This window comes from Somniosus microcephalus, chromosome 6 (assembly GCF_052327205.1).
Source record: "Somniosus microcephalus isolate GS21.2 chromosome 6, FLI_Smic_1.0, whole genome shotgun sequence".
NCBI classification, from domain to species: Eukaryota; Metazoa; Chordata; class Chondrichthyes; order Squaliformes; family Somniosidae; genus Somniosus; species Somniosus microcephalus.
The window spans coordinates 225,746,672-225,771,292 of NC_140992.1; positions in this window are offsets into that span (position 1 = coordinate 225,746,672).

The window sequence follows — 24,621 nt, forward strand, 5'->3', positions numbered from 1 at the left end:
GAAGCTCAAGATATAGAATCAGTTTGGGTGGAGATAAGAAATAATAAGGGTAAGAAGTCACTGGTGGGAGTAATATATAGGCCCCCTAACAGTAGCTATACTGTAGGACAGAGTATAAATCAAGAAATAATGGGGGCTTGTAAGAAAGGTACTGCAATAATCATGGGCGATTTTAATTATCATATAGATTGGACAAATCAAATTGGCAAGGGTAGCTTTGAGGATGAGTTCATAGAGTATATTTGGGATGGTTTCTTAGAGCAATATGTTAAGGAACCAACCAGGGAGCAAGCTATTTTAGATCTGGTAATGTGTAATGAGACATGATTAATTAATAATCTCATAATAAAGGATCCCCTAGGAAAGAGTGATCATAGCATGGTAGAATTTCATATTCCTTTGAGGGTGAGAAACTTGGGTCTGAAACTAGTGTCCTGAACTTAAATAAAGGCAATTACAAAGGTATGAGGACAGAGTTGGCTAAAGTGGACTGGGAAAATAGATTAAAGGGTAAGATGGTAAATCAGCAGTGGCAGACATTTAAGGAGATATTTCATAAATCTCAGCAAAGGTGTATTCCAGTGAGAAAGAAAGGCTCTATGAGAAGGATGCACCATTCCTGGCTAACTAAGGAAGCTAAGGATGGTATCAAATTGAAAGAAAAGGCATACAATGTTGCGAAGATTAATGGTAGGCCAGACAATTGTGAATTTTTTAGAAACCAGCAAAGGATGACTGAAAAATTATAAAGAGGGAGAAGATAGAGTATAAGAGTAAACTAGCAAATAATATAAAAACAGACAGTAAGGGCTTCTACAGGTATATAAAAAGGAAGAGAGTAGCTAAAGTAAACATTGGTCCCTTAGAGAATGAGACTGGGGAATTAATAATGGGAAATAGAGAAATGGTAGAGACTCTAAACAATTAATTTGGATCGGTCTTCATGGTAGAAGACACTAAAAACATCCCAATAATAATAGATAATCAAGGGGCTATAGGGAGGGAGGAACTTAAAACAATCTCTATCACTAGAGAAAAGTACTAGGCAAACTAATGGGGCTAAAGGCCAACAAGTCCCCTGGACCTGATGGCCTGCATCCTAGGGTCTTAAAAGAAGTGGCTGCAGAGATAGTGGATGCGTTGGTTGTAATCTACTAAAATTCCCTGGATTCTGGAGAGGTCCCAGTGGATTGGAAAACCGCAAATGTAATGCCACTATTCAAGAAAGGAGGGAGACAGAAAGCAGGAAACTATAGGCCAGTTAGCATAACATCTATCATTGGGAAAATGCTGGAATCCATTATTAAGGAGGTAATAGCAGGACATTTAGAAAATCATAAGACAATCAAGCAGAGTCAACATGGTTTTATGAAAGGGCAATCGTGTTTGACAAAATTGCTAGCGTTCTTTAAGGATGTAACAAACAGGGTGGATAAAGGGGAACCAGTGGATATGGTGTATTTGGATTTCCAGGAGGCATTCGATAAGGTGCCATATAAAAGGTTACTGCACAAGATAAGAGCGCATGTGGTTGGGGGACTGGCTAACTAACAGAAAACAGAGAGTCGGGATAAATGGGTAATTTTCCGGTTGGCAACCAGTAACCAATGGGGTGCCACAGGGATCAGTGCTGGGGCCTCAACTATTTACAATCTATATTAATGACTTGGATGAAGGGACCGAGTGTACATTAGCCAAATTTGCTGATGATACAAAGATAGGTGGGTTAGCAAGTTGTGAGGAGGACACAAATGGGGTCAATTTTCTGGCAGCTGTCGGGCGGCTTTTCATGCGGCCGGGGGCCGAAAATCGCCAAAAAAGCAGGTCGGGACCCCCCCCGCCTGATTCCCCGCCCCATCCGACTTTCGGACCGCCGTTTCTCCGCGACCCGCTTCAGTCCCGGCCACCGCTGGTGAGACTGGTCGTCGGCACACTAATGACCAATAATTACCTTGTTAAAGTAGATTTTCCGGGGCCGCTGTGACTTTGGGGCTTTCCCCACATCAAACACGCCTGCGGGGAACCCCACTGATGAGACCTGGCGTGAAGCTTGCCGGCTTGCTTGCTGTCAGCTGCAGGTCAATCGGAGAAGCTGCGATTTAAAGGGACAGCACTTGTATGTTGAAGGACCTTGTTGTTGCAGGCTTGGGGCTACTTCTTCAAGGCTTAGGCACAGCTGTGGAAGGTTGGAGCCTCACACACTTCTCCAATGCGATCTCCTGGGAAGCCCTTCTCGCCACCCTCACTCAGCGCTTCCTCAGCGGAGGCATCTACGAGAAGCATGGGACGCCTTTTTTTCCTTCCCTTCTTGCCATTAGAGGATCTCCAGCAGCAGGAGCGGCAGCAGCAGAACCAGGAACAGCAAGATCAGCAACAGGAGCACCAGGCTGCTGCTCACTCACCTGAAGCTACACAGGCCAGAAGGGGCCAGTGCTTGGAAGTAGCTTGAGAGCACCTTGCTGTGCTTTAGGGGGCCATGGGGACCCATTTCTGCACTGGCAGTCCCACTCAGAAGGACTTCCATGAAGATCTGGTTTCTCTGTTCAACAGATGGCCAACGCTCCTCAAGAAATGTCATTCTCTTATGAGCACTCACCATTTTTTCCGTACCCTGGCGCATTATCTCCTCCATGGAGGTTGCCAACCTTTCCATGGTGATGCGTTCATGCGCCAATGACTCCACAAAGGCTCTGCTCATGGTCGCTATGGACTCCTCCATTCGCTCCACACTCGCAGCGACCCTGGAGACAAAACCTGCCAGAGACTCCTGCATCTGTGCATGGAGATCCATCACCTCTTCTCTTGTGGATAGACCCAGAGGCAGAGGGTCGACATGCAGCGCAGCTGAGCTGAGCTGGCAGAGTCCTGTGCCCTCTGACGAGGACTCTCCACTGCTGTCCCTGTCTCCAGAATCTGCTGAGGCTCACTTGTGAGCTGTGAAACACCAGGTGACAACACTACTCTATGTCCCGAAGGTCCCCCCGAGGTGTGAGTGTCTGCGCTGGTGCTGGATGCGCTTACTTAAGCTGACACTGCGCCCTCACAGGTTGGAGCTTCCTCTGAGGAGTCTGGCTGCACAGCCTCTTCCTCCTCCAGTGAGGACAGGGGCTCTGGATGGTACTGTGGGGGAGTAAAGGAAGGAGTTAGAGATGTAATGCCAAGGTTCTTCTGGTGACTCCCAGCGAGTTGGCATCTGCTGACACCTGCATCCATGCAGCATTGGTCTCAGTGGGAGGCCTCTTCCTCCCTGACCTAGGGAAGAGGACCTTCCTGTGGGCCCTAACCCCATCCAATAATGCCTGCAGTGAAGCCTCGTCGAATTTGGAGGCAGCTCGGGGCCTGGCACTGGCCACAGCTGCTGCAGGCTCCTCTGCCATCCTGTATAGTTCGTTTGGAAGCCTTCAGAGGATGCAGTGCTTGCTATGGACCTTGAAAGCACCACAAATGATGACATCATACTGTGGGGGTTTCTGACTCGAATTGGACAATTAGCAAGGCTTCCCACATGCTGGGAATTAATTGGCCACTTGAGGGAAAATTGCGTGGAGCTGGCTGACACTTTTTTATGTGTGTCAGGAACCCCACATTCGGGGAATCCCGACCATTTCCCACACAAGCTGAAAATCGGGGCCTTATATTCAGGCTGTTTTTGGGCAGTCAGCTTTTAAAAAAATAAAGCTATGGGTTTCAGCTATTGCTAATTTTTTAGGTTGACATGCATGTTCTCACCTTATTTTACTAAGTGCTTCATTCAGTTCTTCAGCACTTCGTAACCCTTTCCTCATCACCAGTTTTGCTAGTTTTCCAGGTTAGCGTATATGGTAGAACTCAAGCGCAGATTGATCTAGTAAATCAGGACAGGCCACGAAGCTCAAGAATTCTACTAGAGGGAATTGAAAATGAGAAAGCGCTAGCCTTTTTCCTCATTTCCAGGTAGCCTACATTTTAAAAGCGAACTTCAGCATCAGTGGGTCATGGCTGCACATATGGTCCAACAAATGTGACATTGGTGAGATAATGATGCCTCACAGCACAACAGGGCACAACCTTTCTAGTGAACTTGAGTGAAAAGGTGGAAGAACCAGATGAAACAATAAGATCATAGATTCCAGCTTTGGGGCTAACAGAACATATGCTTCCCTTTTAAACATAATAAATTATGCAAAATATTGCAATAGATTTAACTTGGCCTCTTTTACTATTGTAATGTGGGTGGGAATCTCACCTGATTGGGAATTGCTGGCTACAGTCGGAGCTTGGCGTGGCACTGAGGAGGTGGGAGGGTTAGGAACCAGGAGTGTCATTCAGGTGCAGATTGAGGTGTGTGAATGGGGGGGGGGGAAGAAGTGGGGGTGGTTGAGGGAAGAATGTGTCGGTATGAACTGGAGGTAGGGAGGAGCGACAAGTGCAAACTTGAACTTGGGGCCGGGGGGTGGGGGGTGCAGGGTGTTGAAGAGGAGCTCCAGCTTCTTCTGGAGGAGGGAGGAGATGAATGTCAGCTTGGGGTGGGGCTGGGGGGGATGGTAGTAAAAAGGGAAAAGAGTGCTATTATAAACTAAGGGAATGGGAGAAGAGCGTCAGTTTGAATTGAGGGGAGAGTGGGAGGAATACCAGCTTCAATTGGAGAGAGAAGAGGGAGTAGCATGACAGCATGAAGTAAGGGCTGAAGAAGGGTGCTAATGTGGATGAGGGGGAGGAGGGAGAAGAATTTCAACATTAAATGGGATGTGAGGAGTGACACTCTGAATTGGAGGAAATGAGAAGAGTGCCTATGTTATTATGACAACCCTATGAACAATTGGAAAAGAAATTATCAGATTTAGCAACAGATCGTACTAAGAACATAAGAAACAACAGCAGGAGTAGGTCAATCGGCCCCTCGAGCCTGCTCCTCCATTCAATAAGATCATGGCTGATCCAATCTTGTCCTCAACACCACTTTCTTGCTGTCTCCCCATACCCCTTGACTCCCTTGTAGTTCAAATGTCTGTCAATCTCCGCCTTGAATATATTCAGTGACACCGCCTCCACAGATCTGCGGGGTAGAGAATTCCAAAGATTCATGATCCTCTGAGAAATTTCTTCTCATCTCCGTCTTAAATGGGCGACCCCTTATTCTGAAACTATAGAAAAATAGAAACATAGAAGATAGAAGCAGGAGTAGGCCATCCGGCCCCTTGAGCCTGTTCCACCATTTAATGAGATCATGACTGATCATCCAAATTCAGTACCCTGTCCTTGCTTTCTCGCCATATCCCTTGATCCCTTTAGCCTTAAGAAATATATCTAACTCCTTCTTGAATATATTTAATGAATTGGCCTCAACGGCCTTCTGTGGTAGAGAATTCCACAGGTTCACCACTCTCTGGGTGAAGAAATTCCTCCTCATCTCAGTCCTAAATGGCTTACCCCTTATCCTTAGACTGTGACCCCTGGTTCTGGACGCCCCCACTATCGGGAACATCCTTCCTGCATCTAGTCTGTCGAGTCCTATTAGAATTTTATAAATTTCAATAAGATCCCCTCTCATTCTTCTAAACTCTAGTGAATACAAGCCCAATCAACCCAATCTCTATTCCTGCCATCGCAGGTATCAGTCTGGTGAATCTTCGCTGCACTCCCTCCATGGCAAGAACATCCTTCCTCAGATAAGGCGACCAAAACTGCACACAATACTCAAGGTGTGGTCTCACCAAGGCCCTGTACAACTGCAGCAAGACATCCTTGCTCCTGTACTCAAATCCTCTCGCTATGAAGGCCAACATACCATTTGCCTTCTTAACCGCCTGCTGCACCTGCATGCTTACCTTCAGCGACTGGTGCACAAGGACACCCAGGTCTCGTTGCACATCTCCTTTTCCCAATCTATTGCCGTTCAGATATAATCTGCCTTCCTGTTTTCACCACCAAAGTGGATAACCTCACATTTATCCACATTATACTGCATCTGCCATGCATCTGCCCAATCACCCAACCTGTCCAAATCATACTGGAGTTTCTCTGCATCCTCCACACAGCACACATGCCCACCCAACTTTGTGTCATCTGCAAACTTGGAGATATTACATCTAGTTCCTTCATCTAGATCATTAATATATCTTGTGAATAACTGGGGTCCTAGCACTGATCCCTGCGGTACCCCACTAGTCACTGCCTGCCACTCGGAAAAAGAACCGTTTATTCCAACTCTTTGCTTCCTGTCTGCCAACCAGTTCTCTATCCAATTCAGTACCTTACCCCCAATCCCATGTGCTTTAACTTTGCATGCTAATCTCTTATGCGGGACCTTATCGAAAGCCTTCTGAAAGTCCAAATACACCACATCCACTGGTTCTCCCTTATCTATGCCCCCTAGTTCTAGATACCCCCACTAGGGGAACCATCCTCTCAGCATCCACCCTGTCAATCCCCCTCAGAATCTTTTATGTTTCAATAAGATCACCTCTCATTCTTCTAAACTCCGATGAGTATAGGTCCAACCTGCTCAACCTTTCATCATACGTCAACCCCTTCATCCCAGGAATCAACCAAGTGAACCTTCTCTGTACTGTCTCCAATGCAAGTGTATCCTTCCTTAAATATGGAGACCACAACTGTACGCAGTACTCCAGGTGCGGCCTCTCCAGCGCCCTATAAAGTTGCATCAAAACTTCCCTACTTTTATACTCCATACCCCTTGCAATAAAGGCCAACATTCCATTAACCTTCCTAATTACTTGCTGTACCTGCATGCTAACTTTTTGTGTTTCATGTACTAGGACCCCCAGATCCCTTTGTACCGCAGCATTTTGTAGTCTCACTCCATTTAAGTAATAATTTGCTTTTTCATTCTTCCTTCCAAAGTGGATAACCTCACATTTTCCCACATTGTACTCCATCTGCCAAATTTTTGCCCTAAGTCTTTATGATGTGTGAAAATGAGGAGTTGCACAGAAATGTCTGAGCATCAGCAGAGGAAGTCTGAGTGAGCTATGGCTGCAGATGTGGGACCCAGTCTTGCCATAATTTGAACTGCAAGTAAACCCTTTTGACTGATGCGATATGCAAAAGCAAAATACACAGCAGTGCTGGATTTAGAAATGATTGAAGAGGGATGTGAATTTTGAAAGCACAACATTTATTTTGTAAGAGAGTGGGGGGGTGGTGGTTGGGGGGGTGGCGGTGGGTGGTCGGCAGTATATACTCTCAGGGGATTTTGATTTTAATACCTGATTTGGTAACTTTTCCTGCATTTTGGAGCTTACAGCAATTGAGTGTAAGTCTCTGATTTAAAAAAAAATTAAATAAAACTCATCACTGCTACAAACCTATTCCCTATTTTCAAATCCTGGAAATTTTGTAAGTGCAGTGACTGGAATGCTCAAGTAAAAGTAGTTACAGGAAACGTTGTGCTATCCGGCACCGACGGGACCGAGCTGTTGCCGTTCCCTCAAAACTGTTGGACACACCAGCATTAATGTTGAAGCTTTTCATCTCCGTATCTGACAACAAACACTGTTGCTTAGCAACAGCTTCTAAACAGTCGACCCGTACCTTGGAAGCGTCTCTGTAGCTTAGCAACAGCTTCAAAGAGACTTTCCAGAGCCTGACTGTTGGAAAAAAAAGCCACGAAAAGAAAAAAAACCTAACAAAACGGCTCCTGATTTTTGCCGGTGGCTCAAGCTTGCCGGACACTTAGCCTCCGGATAACACAAAGTTTCCTGTAATTTGTTTGCATCAACAAATATCTTCTTTATCTTGAAAAAGCAGCTGTCACTAGTCTTGAAGAAAATAAATATTTGCCTAAGACAACCGCTAGACACATCTCAGAAAGTTCCTTTTGAGAAAAATGAAAAAAAATAAAAGCTGCATTTTAGCAATTTATTTGTTTCAGGACAGACGCTAAATAAACAAACCTGCAATTGTGCCTCAACAAAAGCAACCATTTCAGTTCTTTCTGCCTCAGATTCCTGTGCAGCCAACAGTGGGAGAAAGTCAGGTCTGATTGGTTCTGACAGCCGGCAGTCCCACCCTCCAACTGATCTGATGGTTCAAGTGCTCTTTAGTTTGGCCCTCCAATCTGGTTCTGACAGACTCCAGTTTGCCTCCTGGCTGAGCTCGTTAGTTGTATACTGACAACCTCCAATCCCAGTGAAACACTGACGAGCTGGCACATGGGTTGAAATGCTGCACGTCATCTTAACGTGTTGATGGTTGGCATGTATGTTACATGATCAGACGACTCCACTTATTTATAATGGGACATCTGCTGCTTACAGTCACATCAGTGTTTAAAAATCTCCAGCCACTTCAAACCTGGTGAGTTAGGCAAAGTTGCATTCTGTCATCAGCCTTTCATTGCTGCTTGTTACCTGGAAGGCCCTAGCCAAGAAATGAGTTGGCCTCAAAAGAAATAAAATCTCCTTTCCAAGCAGTGGAGGGTTTGGAGTAATGCAAGTTCTCTCTCTGCATGAGTTGTCAAAACTTTGTCATCAGCAATGCCTTGTCTGCTATATCTGGAAGAGCTTTGCATCTTGTCATAGAGATTGTGCTACAAAGTTTTGACTGACAAGCTATGTAGGGCAGGATTAGTAAGACCTAGACTGTGATGCTAGACTTTACATACTTTGTCAGCAAACATTCTCAGCAAATCGGGCAAGGACAACATATAAGTGACAACATATTTCCTTTCATTTACCATCACTTCTCACTGTGGTGCCTGTTTCAATGGTGATAGATCTTGTTCAGTAACAACTCAATACTGCCAGCTTTTAGAATCAAGCTCTTAATCCAATTCTATCTGGTTCTGTGATGAAGTTTGTCCTGCTATCATTTTGTCTATACTTGACATCTTTTTATGTCCCTTTCTTTGAGGAAGAAAATAGGGTCCTAAAAAGGAAAGGAGTCATTTTACAAATAGAATTGAAAATGCATCAAAAGGACTCACTCGGAGACCCACAATATATACAGGAGTGTCCTTGGTGCATGCTGTTACATTCTGGAACTGTTAGGTTTCATTGATATATATTACAGTACAGGTTTTATAGCTGGTTATTATGAAAAAGTTATATTTATAAAATAGTTTTTTTTTAAATTCTCCAATGGGTTATTCAATATCAAAGTGGACAAAAATGCAGAAATGAGTACTTGCATTGGTTACCAATGTAAAGGCAACTTGTTTTTAGACATTAAAGAACCCACAAAAGAGCATTCAGAATTTGTATAAATTTGTGATTTGCCAGGGTCTGCTGGAAAAGTGGTTTTCCCAAACATAAATTCTCATTAGTGTAGTATGTCGCTGACCCAGAATATGAAGAAATAAAGCATTATTAAATAGTGAATTGTAGGTTACTAATTAAGTTGTGTTGGCACTAGTTCTGGGAGTCATGCATAATTTAAGCAGTAGCTAAATGAACTTCATTTGGGTTTTGCTTTGTTTAGGACTTGTACAGTTTGGAAAACTTCATGAATAATTAAAGTTTTGAATTCAGGAATAAAGCTGTAAAAGTTAAATTTGTCTTTAGATCTTCCTAATAGATATTATAGTTGTTTAAATATTGCTATGATAAAGAGTTGCTTCAGAAATGGAAGACATCATAATGTTTGAAAGCATTTCAGAACTGTCGTTGTCAGAGAAAGCAAAATTTCTGTGTGCACAAAATATTTCTTATTTGATCAGAAAACAACGGGTTCGAATATTTTTACTGCTTCTGTCCTTGCTTGTTATTTTTGTTCTTTAAACTGTGTTTATGTTTGTGATTTTCATTCTTTAAACAAAGTTTGTTATGAGTGAACTTTCAGTAGCTTTGGCATAATCCTGGCTTATTAGTTAATTGCTTTCTGTATAATGAATGTGGAATTTTAAACATGATATGAAATAGCATTGGACAAGAGGTCAGGATACAATAGACTTGCCTCCACATGAAACAATGAAAATGCTGTTCACTTTGGGGCAGCATGATACATTAAATTATGAACTATGTAATTTTTGCAGCCACCTGACAGATTAGTTCTGAAGCGGGCACTCTGTCTTGTGACAAATAGAGCATGGTGTTAAATGGCAGTGTCCAGTGGAGGCATGAAAACCTTCCCATTCATAGACTTGTCCTGGTCTACATGGAATTCAGGGATTCTGAATGCTTCTCTGAGGTTTGTTTTTAGGAAACAAGGAATTTGTTGTTTTGTATCCGGGTGCACAATGCTCCTTGATAATTGAGTCCATTGACTTTATAGATAAGTGGCATCTTCTGATCATACAACATTCTTGCCATCCATCAGTATGTTAAGCTGACAGTCAGTATTTTGACACATATGTCAGCTTGTCCACATTTCCTAAAATACATAAATAAATGGCTCACAGCAGGCTCATCTATTTAGTTGCCTTCCATTTTTTTGTACTATTTTTCCCTCCAATTTTCTGACCTGTTATACTGAAAACACCAATTTGTGCTTGGGTATGATTCCACAAGCACCAGCTCCTTCTGGTACCTCACCCAAGTAACCAGTCTTCACGTGCGAGTTTGGTTGGCAAGTGCTAATGATGATTAGACTATGAAGGTACGACTCAGAGCCTGATTCTCACTCAACATCCATATATGCTCTTTCTTGCATTCACTAAATAGCATCGTGAGTGGTCAATTTCCCCTTCCCTTCTTACCCAAGAATGCTGAGGCCAAGTAGAAATGCTACAACTGTTCCCCTGGCTGAGATCACCTAACTTAGTACAGATGAAGGCCAGAAGCTGGGATCATTGTGGTCTATGGGTCTCAATTCTATGCTAGGCAGGGCAGTTGCCAATTGTGCCACTGGGAAAGCTGAATTACTTTACTTTTAAACTTTTTACTCCTTTAAAACAGCTACTACAGTTTTAAACAATTTTTTTTACTTTATCTATGATTTGTCTGTCACGTTTTTGATTATGCTTTTATAAAATCCAGAAAATATTTAGCATTAACAAACGATCTTTTGCAATCAGTTCTATCAAAAGAGTTCTATTGCTGAGCTCAAAAAGTTGAGGATCACAACATTGAAAAAAAAGGCTGCTTTTCTTTTGCAGCCATCTGAACAACAGCTATTCAAATTACCTGTCTGTGGTGATTATTTCCTATGTTTAATAAGAAGTATTGTGATTGGTGAATGGGGTGGTTGTTCTCTGTGTTAGTAAGAAGTATTGTAATTGGTTGTTTGTTTCTACCTTGAGATATATGCTGTAAACTCATTGGTAGTGGATGTCAGGTGATTTGTGGTGGCCATCTTAAATTCAGTTCTCTCCAGTCATGGTTGGAGACTGGTGTTGAAAGGTGTGCTACTGGATTTTTTAAGTTAATAAAGCCTAGATTAGAAAGGCAAATCTATTCTTTATTTCAATTTATTAACTTTTTATCAGAATGAAGCGATATCTTCAACCGGAACAATTCAATGCTGACCCTAATTCTGCAGGAGTGGATGATAAATGGAAACATTGGTATTGTACATTTACAAACTTTTTGGGTGTGTTGGAACAAGAGTCTCTGAATAAGCTGAATATGCTGATCAACTACATTGCTCCGGATGTGTATAAGTATATTTTGGACTGTAAAACTTACGAATTGGCTATTTCTACATTGGAGAAGATTTTTGTTAAACCAAAGAATGAGGTATTTGCACGTTACCTTCTATCTGCCCGTAGGCAGCAGGTGGGAGAATCTTTGGATACTTATTTACAAGCACTTCGGCACCTTAGTGCTAACTGTAATTATAAAGCCGTGACGGCCGAAGAATATAAGGAAGAATCGGTACGGGATGCTTTTATTAATGGACTACTGTCTAGATCAATTCGTCAGCGGTTGTTAGAAAATAAGACTTTGGATCTCAAGAGTGCTTTTGAGCAAGCTTCTACATTGGATACGGCTCAGAGAAGTTCGGATTCTTATGCTCTTTCTAATCGGCCTGCGACTGTGGTTTCAGCAGTTCCGGACGAAAAGGAATTAGGTGGACTTAATGGGAGTGGTTTACTAGATTCTGAAACATTTTCTACTTCGGCGGCTGTTGCCTCTAGGATTCAGAAGTGTTATTTTTGTGGGAACGTCCGGCATCCTCATTTGAAGTGTCCTGCCCGGGAGGCTGTGTGTAGTAAATGCGGCAAGAGAGGTCATTATGCACGTGTTTGTAAATCATTAGGTTCAATTACCTCCTCTTCTGCGACTATTCAACCTGTAGAGAGGGCATTTATTGCATCAATTTCTGCTGCATTTGTTCATGGCCTAAACAAAGCTATAGTTATGGCCCAAGTTAATGGCATAGAAGTGAAGGCTCTCATAGATACGGGCAGTACCGAGAGTTATATAAGTCTTCAGTTTGCGAAGGAAAAGTGTTTGAAAATCTTGCCTGTTACTTATCAGGTGTGTATGGCTCAGACGACCCTTACTTCACAAGTAGCTGGTTGTTGCCTTGTGAAATTGATTCTTCTAGGTAATACGTATACTGATGTACGCCTATCTGTTTTGCCTAATCTTTGTGCGGAAATTTTGATTGGTCATGATGTGCTTAAATTACACGAGTCTCTCAGTCTTTCGTTTGGAGGGACTAAGCCACCCTTATCCATTTGTGGATTAACTTCTTTATCCATTTCTCCATTATCACTTTTTTCCAATTTGATGCCGGATTGTAAGCCAATTGCTACCAAGTCAAGAAGGTATAGCAGTCAGGATAGAGAATTTATTAATTCTGAAGTCCAACGTCTTTTATTGGAAGGAATCATTGAACCTAGTTGTTCACCTTGGCGGGCTCAGGTAGTTGTCACCACTAACGAGAGGCATAAGAAACGAATGGTGATAGACTACTCTCAAACTATTAATAGGTATACTCAATTAGATGCGTACCCTTTGCCTAAGATTAATGAGCTTATCAACAAAGTATCTCAGTATAAGTTTTTTAGCACTATTGATTTAAAGAGTGCTTATCAGATTCCTATTGTAAAGAGGGATCAACCATATACAGCCTTTGAGGCTGGTGGAAAGCTGTATCAGTTTTGCCGAATACCATTTGGTGTTACTAATGGTGTTGCTTGTTTTCAATGGACAATGGATGCTTTTATAAGTGTTAACTCTCTCTCTGACACCTTTTCATATTTAGATGATATCACGGTGTGTGGTAAATCAAGGGTGGAGCATGATTCTAATTTAGAAAGATTCCTTCAAGCTGCGGAAAAAGTTGGTTTAACTTTTAATAAAGAGAAGTGTATCTTTTCGACTACTGAGGTAAATCTACTGGGGTATATTATCTCGGGAAATAAGATTAAACCAGATCCAGAACGTCTGCGACCATTGATCGATTTACCTTATCCTACTAATTCTAAGGCTTTGCAACGAGTTGTTGGACTGTTTTCTTACTATTCTAATTGGATTGCAAACTTTTCACAGAAGATCTGGCCCCTTATACGGGTTACGACATATCCTCTATCATGGGAGGCCAGGACATGTTTTGATAAATTTAAAAAGGATATCCTAGGAGCAGTTGTGCATTCTATTGATGAGCAGGTTCCCTTTGTAATTGAGACGGATGCTTCTGATTTTGCAATTGGGGCTACTCTGAATCAAAATGGAAGACCTGTGGCCTTTTTCTCACGTACTTTGAACAATAGTGAAAAAAGACATTCTTCAATAGAGAAAGAGGCATATGCAATAGTAGAAGCACTGTGTAAATGGAGACATTATTTATCGGGGTGACATTTCACGTTGGTAACCGATCAAAAATCTGTGTCCTTTATGTTTGATGTTAAACATTTTGGAAAGATCAAAAATGATAAAATAATGAGGTGGAGGATTGAGTTGGCATGTTACCATTTTGATATAGTTTATCGTCCGGGGAAGGATAATGTTGCTGCTGATGCACTGTCGAGGGCTTATTGTTCTGTGATTCACGGAGATACGCTTATTAATCTTCACAATGCCTTATGTCATCCTGGGGTTACGAGGATGATACACTTCATACGCAGTAAGAATTTGCCCTTTTCAGTTGAAGACGTCAAGCGGATGACTTCATCATGTTCTATCTGTGCTTGGTGTAAACCGAATTTTTTTAAGCCTCAACGAGCTCATCTTATAAAGGCTACTTCTCCTTTTGAACGTCTGAGCATTGATTTTAAGGGGCCTCTTCCTTCAACGACTCAAAATCGATACATATTTACTGTTGTGGATGAGTTTTCAAGGTTTCCTTTTGCTTTTCCTTGCACAGATGTATCAGCTGCTACAGTTATCAAATGTCTGACTCAACTTTTTGTCATCTTTGGGATGCCTGCGTATATCCATTTGGATCAGGGAAGTTCTTTTATGTCTTCCCAGTTGAAGGAATACCTTCAGAGTCGGGGAATTTCTACTAGTAGAACTACCCCGTATAACCCCCAGGGTAATGGACAGTGCGAACGATACAATGGGGTGATCTGGAAGGCAGTTATGTTGGCTTTGACATCCCGGAACCTTAAGAATACACAGTGGGAAATGGTACTGCCTGATGCCCTGCATTCCATTAGATCATTGCTTTCAACGGCTACTAATGTGACCCCCCATGAAAGGCTCTTTAATTATCTGCGGAGATCTACCACTGGATATTCGGTACCTTCATGGCTTACTATGCAGGGACCTGTGCTGCTTCGACGCCATGTTAGATTGTCAAAATATGATCCTTTAGTGGAGGACGTGGAGCTGTTGGAGGCAAATTCCCAATATGCTCATATTCGATTCCAAGATAGGAAAGAAAGTACTGTTTCAATTAAAGACTTGGCTCCTTGTGGTGGCCAGCCCTCTTCCGAGGATACTAATAATAGTCATGATTCAGATAATGTGGATGTTGTTATAGATACTACGAATATTTCCAATCCTATTGCAGATAATTATACTTCTATTAGTCAGCCTTTGATGGATGTTCATGACCGTCCTAGTTTACTTCCTGATGGGATTTCCAATCCGGAAACCGTTGATAATCGGGATATGGATAGCCTTCCTGCAGAAGATACTTCGGTGTCTCCGGGTGTGGGAGGGCAAGGAATTTCACCAAGGTTAAGAAGGTCGACACGAACAAGATATCCGGTCAACAGATTGAAAATGGACTTTTAAATTGATAGTAATGTTTTAAAATTGTTGAAATATTATATTTGTATTTTAGTTGTAAATAAATTAATTATAAATTGTAAAGGTTATTTTAGGTTGGAGCATGTTTTAAAAGGAGGGGTGAATGTGGTGATTATTTCCTATGTTTAATAAGAAGTATTGTGATTGGTGAATGGGGTGGTTGTTCTCTGTGTTAGTAAGAAGTATTGTAATTGGTTGTTTGTTTCTACCTTGAGATATATGCTGTAAACTCATTGGTAGTGGATGTCAGGTGATTTGTGGTGGCCATCTTAAATTTAGTTCTCTCCAGTCATGGTTGGAGACTGGTGTTGAAAGATGTGCTACTGGATTTTTAAAGTTAATAAAGCCTAGATTAGAAAGGCAAATCTATTCTTTATTTCACTGTCCTAACAACATTTCTGACATTTTTGTGTCCTAATAAAGCAAGTGTCCTATGCTCTAGTAATAAAGGCCAATGTATAATGATATTTTGTGCATTTTTTTAGCTGCTCCCATACTTTAGTAAGTATCAGTACTCCATATCAGTTTGTGTACACAATTTGAAGACATTCTTTTAATTGAATATTTGCCATTTTGCCTGCCAGATCCAGACTGCACAAGCTAGGAGTCTGCAAGATGGAAGTTGTAAGCAGGGGCTGAGTTGTCTAGTGCTGTTATATGTAAAGCTGTTTTTAACCTTAAAGTTATTCCTTTATCATCCTTGGATTATGATGAACCCTGAAACATGTTTAAGTAAGAAAATTACATGATGTCAGAAGTGGCTGGGTGAAATGTGAGCGACAAATGAACGGTCATTGGTCAGACCTCGGGGAAGGGAAAAGAGATGAGGGTTAGGATGTTGCTGTGATGGCAGGTTATTTTCTGTGTAATTCCAGACAAAGTCTAGATGTTCTCTCGCTGATGTGATGGGAGTAAGTGAAGGAGTGGGGCATGAAAAAAGGAGGCAGACGCCTTATCTGGGAGCAGGCCTCCAGAATACCTATTGTCTCTGCCCAAAATGTTGAGCCAACCCTCTTCATAAAGGGTGAGAGTCTGGAGGTGATGGGGTGGGGGGAGGGGGGCTGTTCCTGTGCAGTTTTTCTCCCCTGTTATCAATCTTGGCAGTCTTCTTCTGCAAGAAGAGTAGAAAGATGTAAATGATTATCATGGCAAAAGACCTTTCAACATCACCTGCTGATCATAGTATGTATGATGACAGCAACAGGTATGATATTGTTGCATTAGATGGGAAGAGTTTTTAAGGGGAGCAGCTTTTCAGAGTTCCAGAAAAAGCAGAGAGGAAATACAAAAAATATACAGTAAAGTTTTCCTTCTGTTTAATGGACAATACTGGAAAGCTTCCAAGGAATTGACAGATTGGGATAGGTGAGGTTTTGGGTCATGAATGGGATTTCCTACTTTAGCACACTTGGTGAAATCACTGAATTTAATTCTGCTCTGCAACCAGGTGCTGCAGTATATGCTGTTGGCATTGGTTTGGTTGGCGACCTCTTGCAAACTCTCTTCTCCAACTCTCCATAAGACACTGTGCCAATCCAAGGGATATAGGATGTTCCTCTTGTCCTGAACCCAGTCCAATAATATCTCCAAGGCCCTGTCTGCGAACTACGGTATACTCTCCTTTGGCTAGGAACCGTGCATTGCCTCTTTAAGCTACTGCTGGTCGGTAGGACCAGTAGCAGCACTCTGCACTTCCCTCTCTCTAATGGGAGAGCTGTCTATTCTAGGTGCTTTTTGTGATTGTAGCTTCTTGCAATATGCTAATTAGTTTTACCTGAGATAGGTGAGTGCTAATCCTGCTCTGCCTATGTCCCGGTGGGTTTTACATTCTATAATGAAAATTGACCCCATTCTTTCTTATTTGCTTGACTTGCAGCTGCTTTATCCACATAAAGGTTCTCGCATGATTTTTCTTTAATAGCTTGCACTTTGCCTGTTCTGCAATTTGAAGTATTTTACATAATAGCTTTTTTTTGCCACATTGCATGCTTTCCCAAAGGCTGGGCAACTTTTGGGTCAATGCTGTGCTTACTCTCTCCAGTCGCTTTGATGGGGCTTGTATCAGATTTTTCATTTCTTTTTTTCCTACTCTCTTTCTTCAGTACTGCCTGAAAGGTTCAGTTTCCCTCACTACACAGCTCTTGATCTTTTATCAGTACAATTGCCCTATAAATTGGTTTAGCAATATTGAACATCAGACCCTGCTCCCTCAGCAGCCTTCCTCAGAGAATGACGTGGTACTCCACAAATTTATTCTGTTGCTATTATTTCTATGAGTTTCTCACATTAATGTGACACTGTGATTCTTAATTCAGTTACATGTTGATCAATTCTTTCTCACATTTTCTGCATGTGTGAGAAATCTGTGCCTTTCATATGCCACATTTCATTTAGAATTGCAGTATCTCTGAGTTATTCATTATTACACCCAGTTACCATTCTTTCCTTCCTCAGTGTGGAAATTATTATAAACATCTAGAGTTCCTTCTTCAATCACACATAAGGAAATGGATGCTTTCGCCTTCTCAACATTTGCCTCTACTGTTGCTAGATAAGCCTTCAAACATTAAACCTTTTCCTCTGAGATTTTCAGTCATCTGAAAACTAAATGAAATTGTTGGCAAAATTTGCTTATGCACACACAGGCACAGGGTTGTGCACATTTGCAGAGTTTTTGCACATGCTCAGGGTTTGAGCACTTGTGCATGTGACTGTAATTGAAACACTTGTATGGACGATGCAAATGTGTGCCTGTGCACAGAGGCTGAATGCTTGTGTGTTGCAAAAACACAGGAAGCCCTGTGCTGACTCGTGAGTGGCTGGGACCCGGTGGCAGACTGGTAAGGGAGGTAAAATTCTTCCGTGTTCAGTGTTACTTTTGAACTCTTTTGGTCCTACAATTCATAAAAAAAGAAGTGGCCTCTGTCCCTAGTGAGGAACCACATCGGTTGCAATCAAAAAAATATTATAAAGTTAGTAACAACTACTTTTATTTACTGTGATCTTTCCAGAATAAATTGTTTTTGGCTTCAAAGACCGAAGCTCAGTACACTCCAAAATGCCAGGAAATGCACCAAAATAATGTCAGAAATCAAAGTTTCTTGGGAGAGCATGCCCCCATACCCCTACAAAGGAAATTAACCTTTCAGCTTCAATCCTCAAATGTCCCGTCACATATTTCTTGCTCTACCATGGCAGAAATGCTGCCCTGCAATGCAAGTGATGGATATATTGAATTGACCTGCAGCTTAAGCTCCTGTCCCACTGCATTCTGAACATAACTATATGTTTTCACTTCATAGACAAGGCCTTTAGGTTTCAGTTTTCACAGAAAACGGGACCAAATTGTGGAATATGAATCCAAAACTTCGGGGAATATCCTGCAATCCCACGTAATAAAACTTATTCAGTTATCATAAAGCAGTGTCTCTGATCATAGGCTGACATTCAGTGCTGTTTTTTGAATTTTTAGTTGTTATTTGAGTTGTCTGCTTTTTTGAAGCTGTTCATCAACTTTTCAGTGGGTTCTTGGTTTCCACACATGGCAGGACTGTTAATGCCGGGGAGCAAGAGAAACATCAATTGAACGACTCATTAATCAGACTTTGTCAGATTGCTCTTTTGCTGGCAACTTTTGCTCCCCAGGAGTCTCCTCGGCATCCTCCAGCTTGTGTAGATCTTCTCCCTTATAATTCTGAAGGCCCTTCTCCCCATGGCAATTCCACATGTAGTCCTCATTGCACAGCAAGATTACACAGCAAACCAAGATGATGTGTGGCATTTCATCTGGCCTGTACTGGAGGAAGTCCTCACACCTGTGGAGACACTGGAATTTTTACAGAAGAATGGACGCCATTGCACCTCTGTTCAGCAGGTGTATGTGAATGTAGCACAGGTGTAATAAGCCAAGCCTCCAGTAGCTAGCCTAGGTCTCCAAGGAGCCAACTTTATACTTGTGCAGGGACAGACAGTTAGGGAATGGATGACTGACATAAGATAAAGCAATTGTAACACCTGCTGGGAGCATAGGCAATGACCTATGTTATCTAGTGCCAGTAGTCACTGACTAGCTGCACATTGATGGAATGGAATTTGCCGCGATTTGTGAAGGCATCATGAGCTGGAACACCCTGCACTTTGGGAAATCCAGCAACCTTTACAAAATGCAGAGCTCACCCCCATTTCCAGATGGTTCATGGGAAAACTGCTGGTGCTTAGTTTTGCAAACAAGGTATCGGTCACCTGCTTGATACTTGTATGGACTGCAGATTGACTGATGTTACTGATATCCCCTGTGGGAAGGTGCTGGAGACAAAATAGTTAAGGGCTGTAGTGACCTTTACTGCAACAGACAGTGCTGTGCTTGTTCAGGACGTTGGCTGTAGGTCATCTTACAGTTGTCTACCTTCTGGCTCTTTGGAGAAGCATAGCCTCTAATACACTGCAGGAATGTTTGGCACAGCTTGTACACTCAATTGAGAGGGTAAGAGTGAGTCTGAGCAGTCCGCCTACCGTGTCCTGTCCCTAGAGCAGCATCCTTTTTAGCCCTCTCCTCATCCTCCTCTTTTTCCACCAAGGAAGCCAAATATATTGGAGCTCCATAGTGCAAAGGGTTAGGCTACTTGCAACAATGGGCCCACTAAAATTCCTCAAGGAAATCTCCTTCATATACAGAGTTCCTCTAATTATTACCAGATCATTTACTTCAACCAAATAAAACAATTTGAAAAAGTATCTTGGGTCGGTTGCTGGGATTTACATTCTTCCCATTTGAAGAAACTGCCTGCCCTCAACTACTGCTCATAGTTTGTGGGTGAGAATGTGAGCACAGTCAATGCAAAATCACGTTGACATCCTTTGGTCGTTTTGGCCGCATTCAGAACAAAGCTTCTACTCCTGGCCCCAAAACCCGTCAGAGAATAGAATGCCGCACAAACTGCTTTTCCTCCACAAGGATAATTTACATTGTAGCCCATTACTGCTGACTTGAGTTTAGTTATTCAAGTATAGAGTTCATTTCAAAAAAATCAGTTTTCTTAAACACTGGGGCCTAGAAATTCAGTATAGCCACTTTTGGGGCGGTAAAGTCAGGCGGGCGCTAAAGTTAGCGCCTGCCGGAAAGTGGAGGCCACTTCGCCGACATTCAATAGCTTTGGCCAAGGAGTTTGGGCGAGCGCTGAAACTGGCGTTGCACCCCTATCTTTAGGCGCTAAGCCGGCGGTGCAGAGTGATAATGCCGAGGCCGGGCGCAGCGCAGGTGCGGTCATGTTTTGATTGACAGCAGACACCCTGACGCCGGCCAGCTCTTAAAGGGGGAAGGGTCGACTTGGTCTGCTGCCACGCCCTGGATAGTGGAGCCCTCCAGCTAGGCCTGAACACTGCTGCTGGACCCAAATAGCGCCTGAAGCCATGCAGAAGGCCCGTGAACGAGCGCAGCGCTTCTCAGAGCATGCTTTGAGGGTGCTGCTTAGGGGTTTGGAGAAGAAAAGAGATATCTTGTGCCCAGACAGTGGCAAGAAGGCTCCCAAGAGGCTGTACAGGAGAGCCTGGAGGGAAATCGCCCAGAGGGTCACAGCCAACAGCGATGTCCCCAGGACTGGTGACCAATGCCGCAAGAAGTTCAACGACCACACTCGGTTGGTCAGGGTGAGTACCCTTTCCAGTGTCCTCCTCATCCTTGCATGTGCACCTCACATTACGGGCAAAGGGACATCAAAGGCCTAATGGCCAGCCCTCCTCCAGCAGCTATGGCACTGGCATGATCATCAGTAGCACTTTCTGCACTTGACACACTGGCCAAGCTATTCGACCATGGGAGGCAGTGCACACAACAACAGGGCACCACATTGGCCAAGCTATTCGACCATGGGAGGCAGTGCACACAACAACAGGGCACCACACTGTACTTAGAGGCCGTCCTTTCTCTTGCAGGCCAAGCTGGCGCAGAATCTGCAGAGCCGGACTGTCACCGGGGGAGGCCGTGTCCAGTTCCAGGAGCTCAGTGACCTGGAGGAGCGCGTGGCTCGACTCATGCGTGCCCGGGTGATTGGCCCCGTTGCTATTGGAGATGCCGACCCTGTGCTGGGCCCCAATGGTAAGGACATGACCGTTTGGACCTCTCTCGTTCCCCTTGCGCTTCAGATCTACATCCTTTGCCACTGTCCCACCAATGCGCATAATGCCACCACTCATGCCTCCCTCGCTGACGCCCTGTCCTCACTCTAAAGCTACTCTTGCGCCTTCCTGCTTTCAGCTGGTGAGGAGGAGGTCCCTGAAGCTGCGAGTGTCAGTCCCTCGGAAGAGGAGGACGACGAGGACCAAGAGGAAGGCGCCACATCGGGGGAACCCTCATCCGCGCCAGGGGATGGCAATGGAGGGGACATGTCTTGCTTGGAGGAGAGCCAGGGGGAAGTGTTGCAGGGGGGTGTAGCTCCTGTGCCCCGTGGCGTCCAGCCACGCGGGAAGGGTCGGGCAGCACGGCTGCCTTCTCCCCAGAGGGGGGAAGTGTTGCAGGGGAGGGCAGTTGCTGGGCCCAGTGGCGTCCAGCCATGCGGGAAGGGTCGGCCAGCTCGGCGGCCTTCTCCCCAGAGGGAGAGTCCGGCCTCCAGTCCGGAGACGGTCCTCGCCCAGGAGGTGCGCCTCCTTGATCAAATGTCCGCGGATTCGGAGCGGCGCCACACCGAGTTCATGGGGGTTGTGGGACAGTTGCCTCAGGCCATTGAGTCCCTGGCTCATAGTGTGGCCGATTTCGGGGACTCACAGGCCAGGGGTGTCGAGCAACTCGCGGCAGCACAGGACGCGAGTCGAGAGTTCATGAGTGGTGCTGTGCAGACACTGGCTGGTCTGATGCGGGCACAGACCAGGGCAGTACGGGCACTCACTTCTGCCACACTCGCTGTGTCACGGACGCATCGCCAGGGCACCCGCCGCGCTGCTGCAGCACAGCGGTCTGGCCTTCACCAGATTGCTGCGCTTGCTGCAGTGCCAGCCCGGACGAGTGCCAGTGTCTCTGGCGACCAGCGAGCGCCTGGCATCAGCCAGCTTGCCCCCATTGCTGCAGCCACCACTGCCACTCCCCCAGCAAAGCTGCGATGAGCTGCTGGAGAGACTGATGCTGCCCAACCACAGCTGCAGCAGTCAGCAGCCGGCCCCTCCAGGGCCGGACCTCGTCTAGGCCGACCCCCAAGGGCATCTGCCGTCACGCTTTGTGCCCCTCAGGAGCCTTCCCCCAGCCTTGCAACACCCACAGGGCCCAGGTTGAGGCGGAGCAGCAGGTCGGGCAGGGGCAGGAGAAGCCTGCACAAGGACTCGCCCTCTCGGCACACCAAGTAGAGTGTGTTGCCAAATGTTTTTTTATATGGGGGTGTTTGTGTTCTGTATGGGGGGGGTTTATTTTGGTAAGGCCGAAGATGATGGCAAATGTTTTTTTAGATGGGGGTGTTTGTGTTCTGTATGGGGGGGTTTGTCTTGGTAAGGCCGAGGATGAAGGCCAATTGGATGGACAAGTTTTGTTATTCCTCCCCAGGTTAGCACTGTTGCCTCACAGCGCCAGGGACCCGGGTTCGAATCTGGCCTCGGGTGACTGTCTGTGTGGAGTTTGCACATTCTCCCTGTGTTTGCGTGGGTTTCCTCCGGGTGCTCCAGTTTCCTCCCACAGTCCAAAGATGTGCGGGTTAGGTTGATTGGCTATGATAAATTGACCCTTAGTGTTAGGGGGATTAAATACGTGGGGTTACGGGGATAGGGTGGGATATGTGTTGGTGCAGGCTCGATGGGCCGAAATGGCCTCGATCTGCACTGTGGGGTTTCTGTGAACTGTGAAGGTTGTGGGAGTGAGATATGTTTTTGACTGTTTTTTGGGGGTCTTGTCTGTTTTTGTGTTTCATGTGGGAAGGGCCCTGAGTTTGTTAAATAAAGCTTTTTATTTATTCGGCTTGTCCATGTGTCATCTTTCAAGTGGTTGTTGCGTTAACCGGCTGAGGGCTTGCGGAGCGGCTGCATTCAGGTGCGTTCATTGCCACAAGCCATTCCCTGACAGGGGGCCTAGAAGTGTCGTTCAATAAGCCGCCGGCGGACGGCCCTTGGACCTTGTGTCTCCCTCCTGGGCTGGTACTCCTCCTCCTCCTCCTCCTCCTCCTCATGCTCCTCCTGCTCCTCCTCCTGAGGTGGTGGTCCAACGTGAGGTGGCAGTGCCTGAGTCCTGCGGATAGCCAGGTTGTGCAGCATGCAGCAAACGACGACGAACTGGGAGACTCTATCTGGCGAATACTGTAGAGATCCGCCGGAACGATCCAGGCAGCGGAACCGTTGCTTGAGGACGCCAATCGTTTGCTCTATGATGTTCCTTGTGGCTTGATGGCTTTCGTTGTATGCCTCCTCAGCAGGGGTCCTGGGCGCGCGGAGCGGGGTCATGAGCCATGTACACAAAGTGTAGCCCTTGTCCCCGATAAGCCATCCCCTTGGGGGAGGCTGTGCCTGGAACATGTCAGCCACAATAGTCTGGCGCAGGATAAATGCATCGTGGCTGCTTCCTGGAAAGTGGGCATTGACAGCTAGGATGCGCTGCCTGTGGTCACACACCAGCTGTACATTGAGGGAATGGTAGCCCTTCCGGTTGCGGTAATCCTCGGCATTGTCGATAGGTGCCCGCATAGCCACATGCGTGCAGTCAATGGCGCCCTGCACCATGGGGAAGTCGGCGATCCTGGCAAATCCGACTGCACGCTGCTCCTGCCTCTCTAGGGTCATGGGGAAGGAGATGAATTGGTGTCTCCTTGCGAAAAGGGCATCGGTGACCTGCCGGATGCAGTGATGCATGGCGAACTGGGAGATGTTTGCTATGTCCCCAGCAGCGGCTTGGAAGGAGCCGCTTGCATGAAAGCTCAGAGCCACCGTGACCTTCACTTCCACCGACAGAGACGTCCTGCACATCAGCTGTGGACGCAGATCTCTGTGAAGCAGCTGGCAGATCTCTGCAACCACCTCCCTTCTGAAGCGCAGCCTCTTCACACAATGCGCGGCAGTCATGGTGAGATAGGACACCTGCTGCCGGTATTCCCTGAGTGGGTAAGGCCTATGTTGCCGACGCCTGATGGCCCCTCTGCGTCTAGGCATGGCTGCCCCTCTCACACAGCGTCTGCGAGCCCTTCGCACATAATGCTGGAACTGAGGGTTGGAACCCCATGCAGCCCCCATAATATACTTGCAAACAGTCAAATCACAATGAGTCAAATTTCCAAGCTCTGGCCAGAAGCCAAAAATACCTCTCCTATGTTGTCCCAAATCAGTAAGGTCTGTTCCTTGGTCTCTGTCCAGAAATCCAAAGCACTAAAGTCATTGCAGCAAAATGGCTGGCCTTTATACCTCAGTCTAAGTGCCCTTTAATTAGCGCTCCCCGAGGCCTGCAGGGCCTCTGCTGCGTTCCACTTCACAGTTCTTAACAGCGCCATGCCCACATTGGGCGGGCGCCACTGAAGTTCCGGTTTGGGGCGCACAAACGGCGTTGCACGACGAAATGACGTCATAAGGTGCGCGC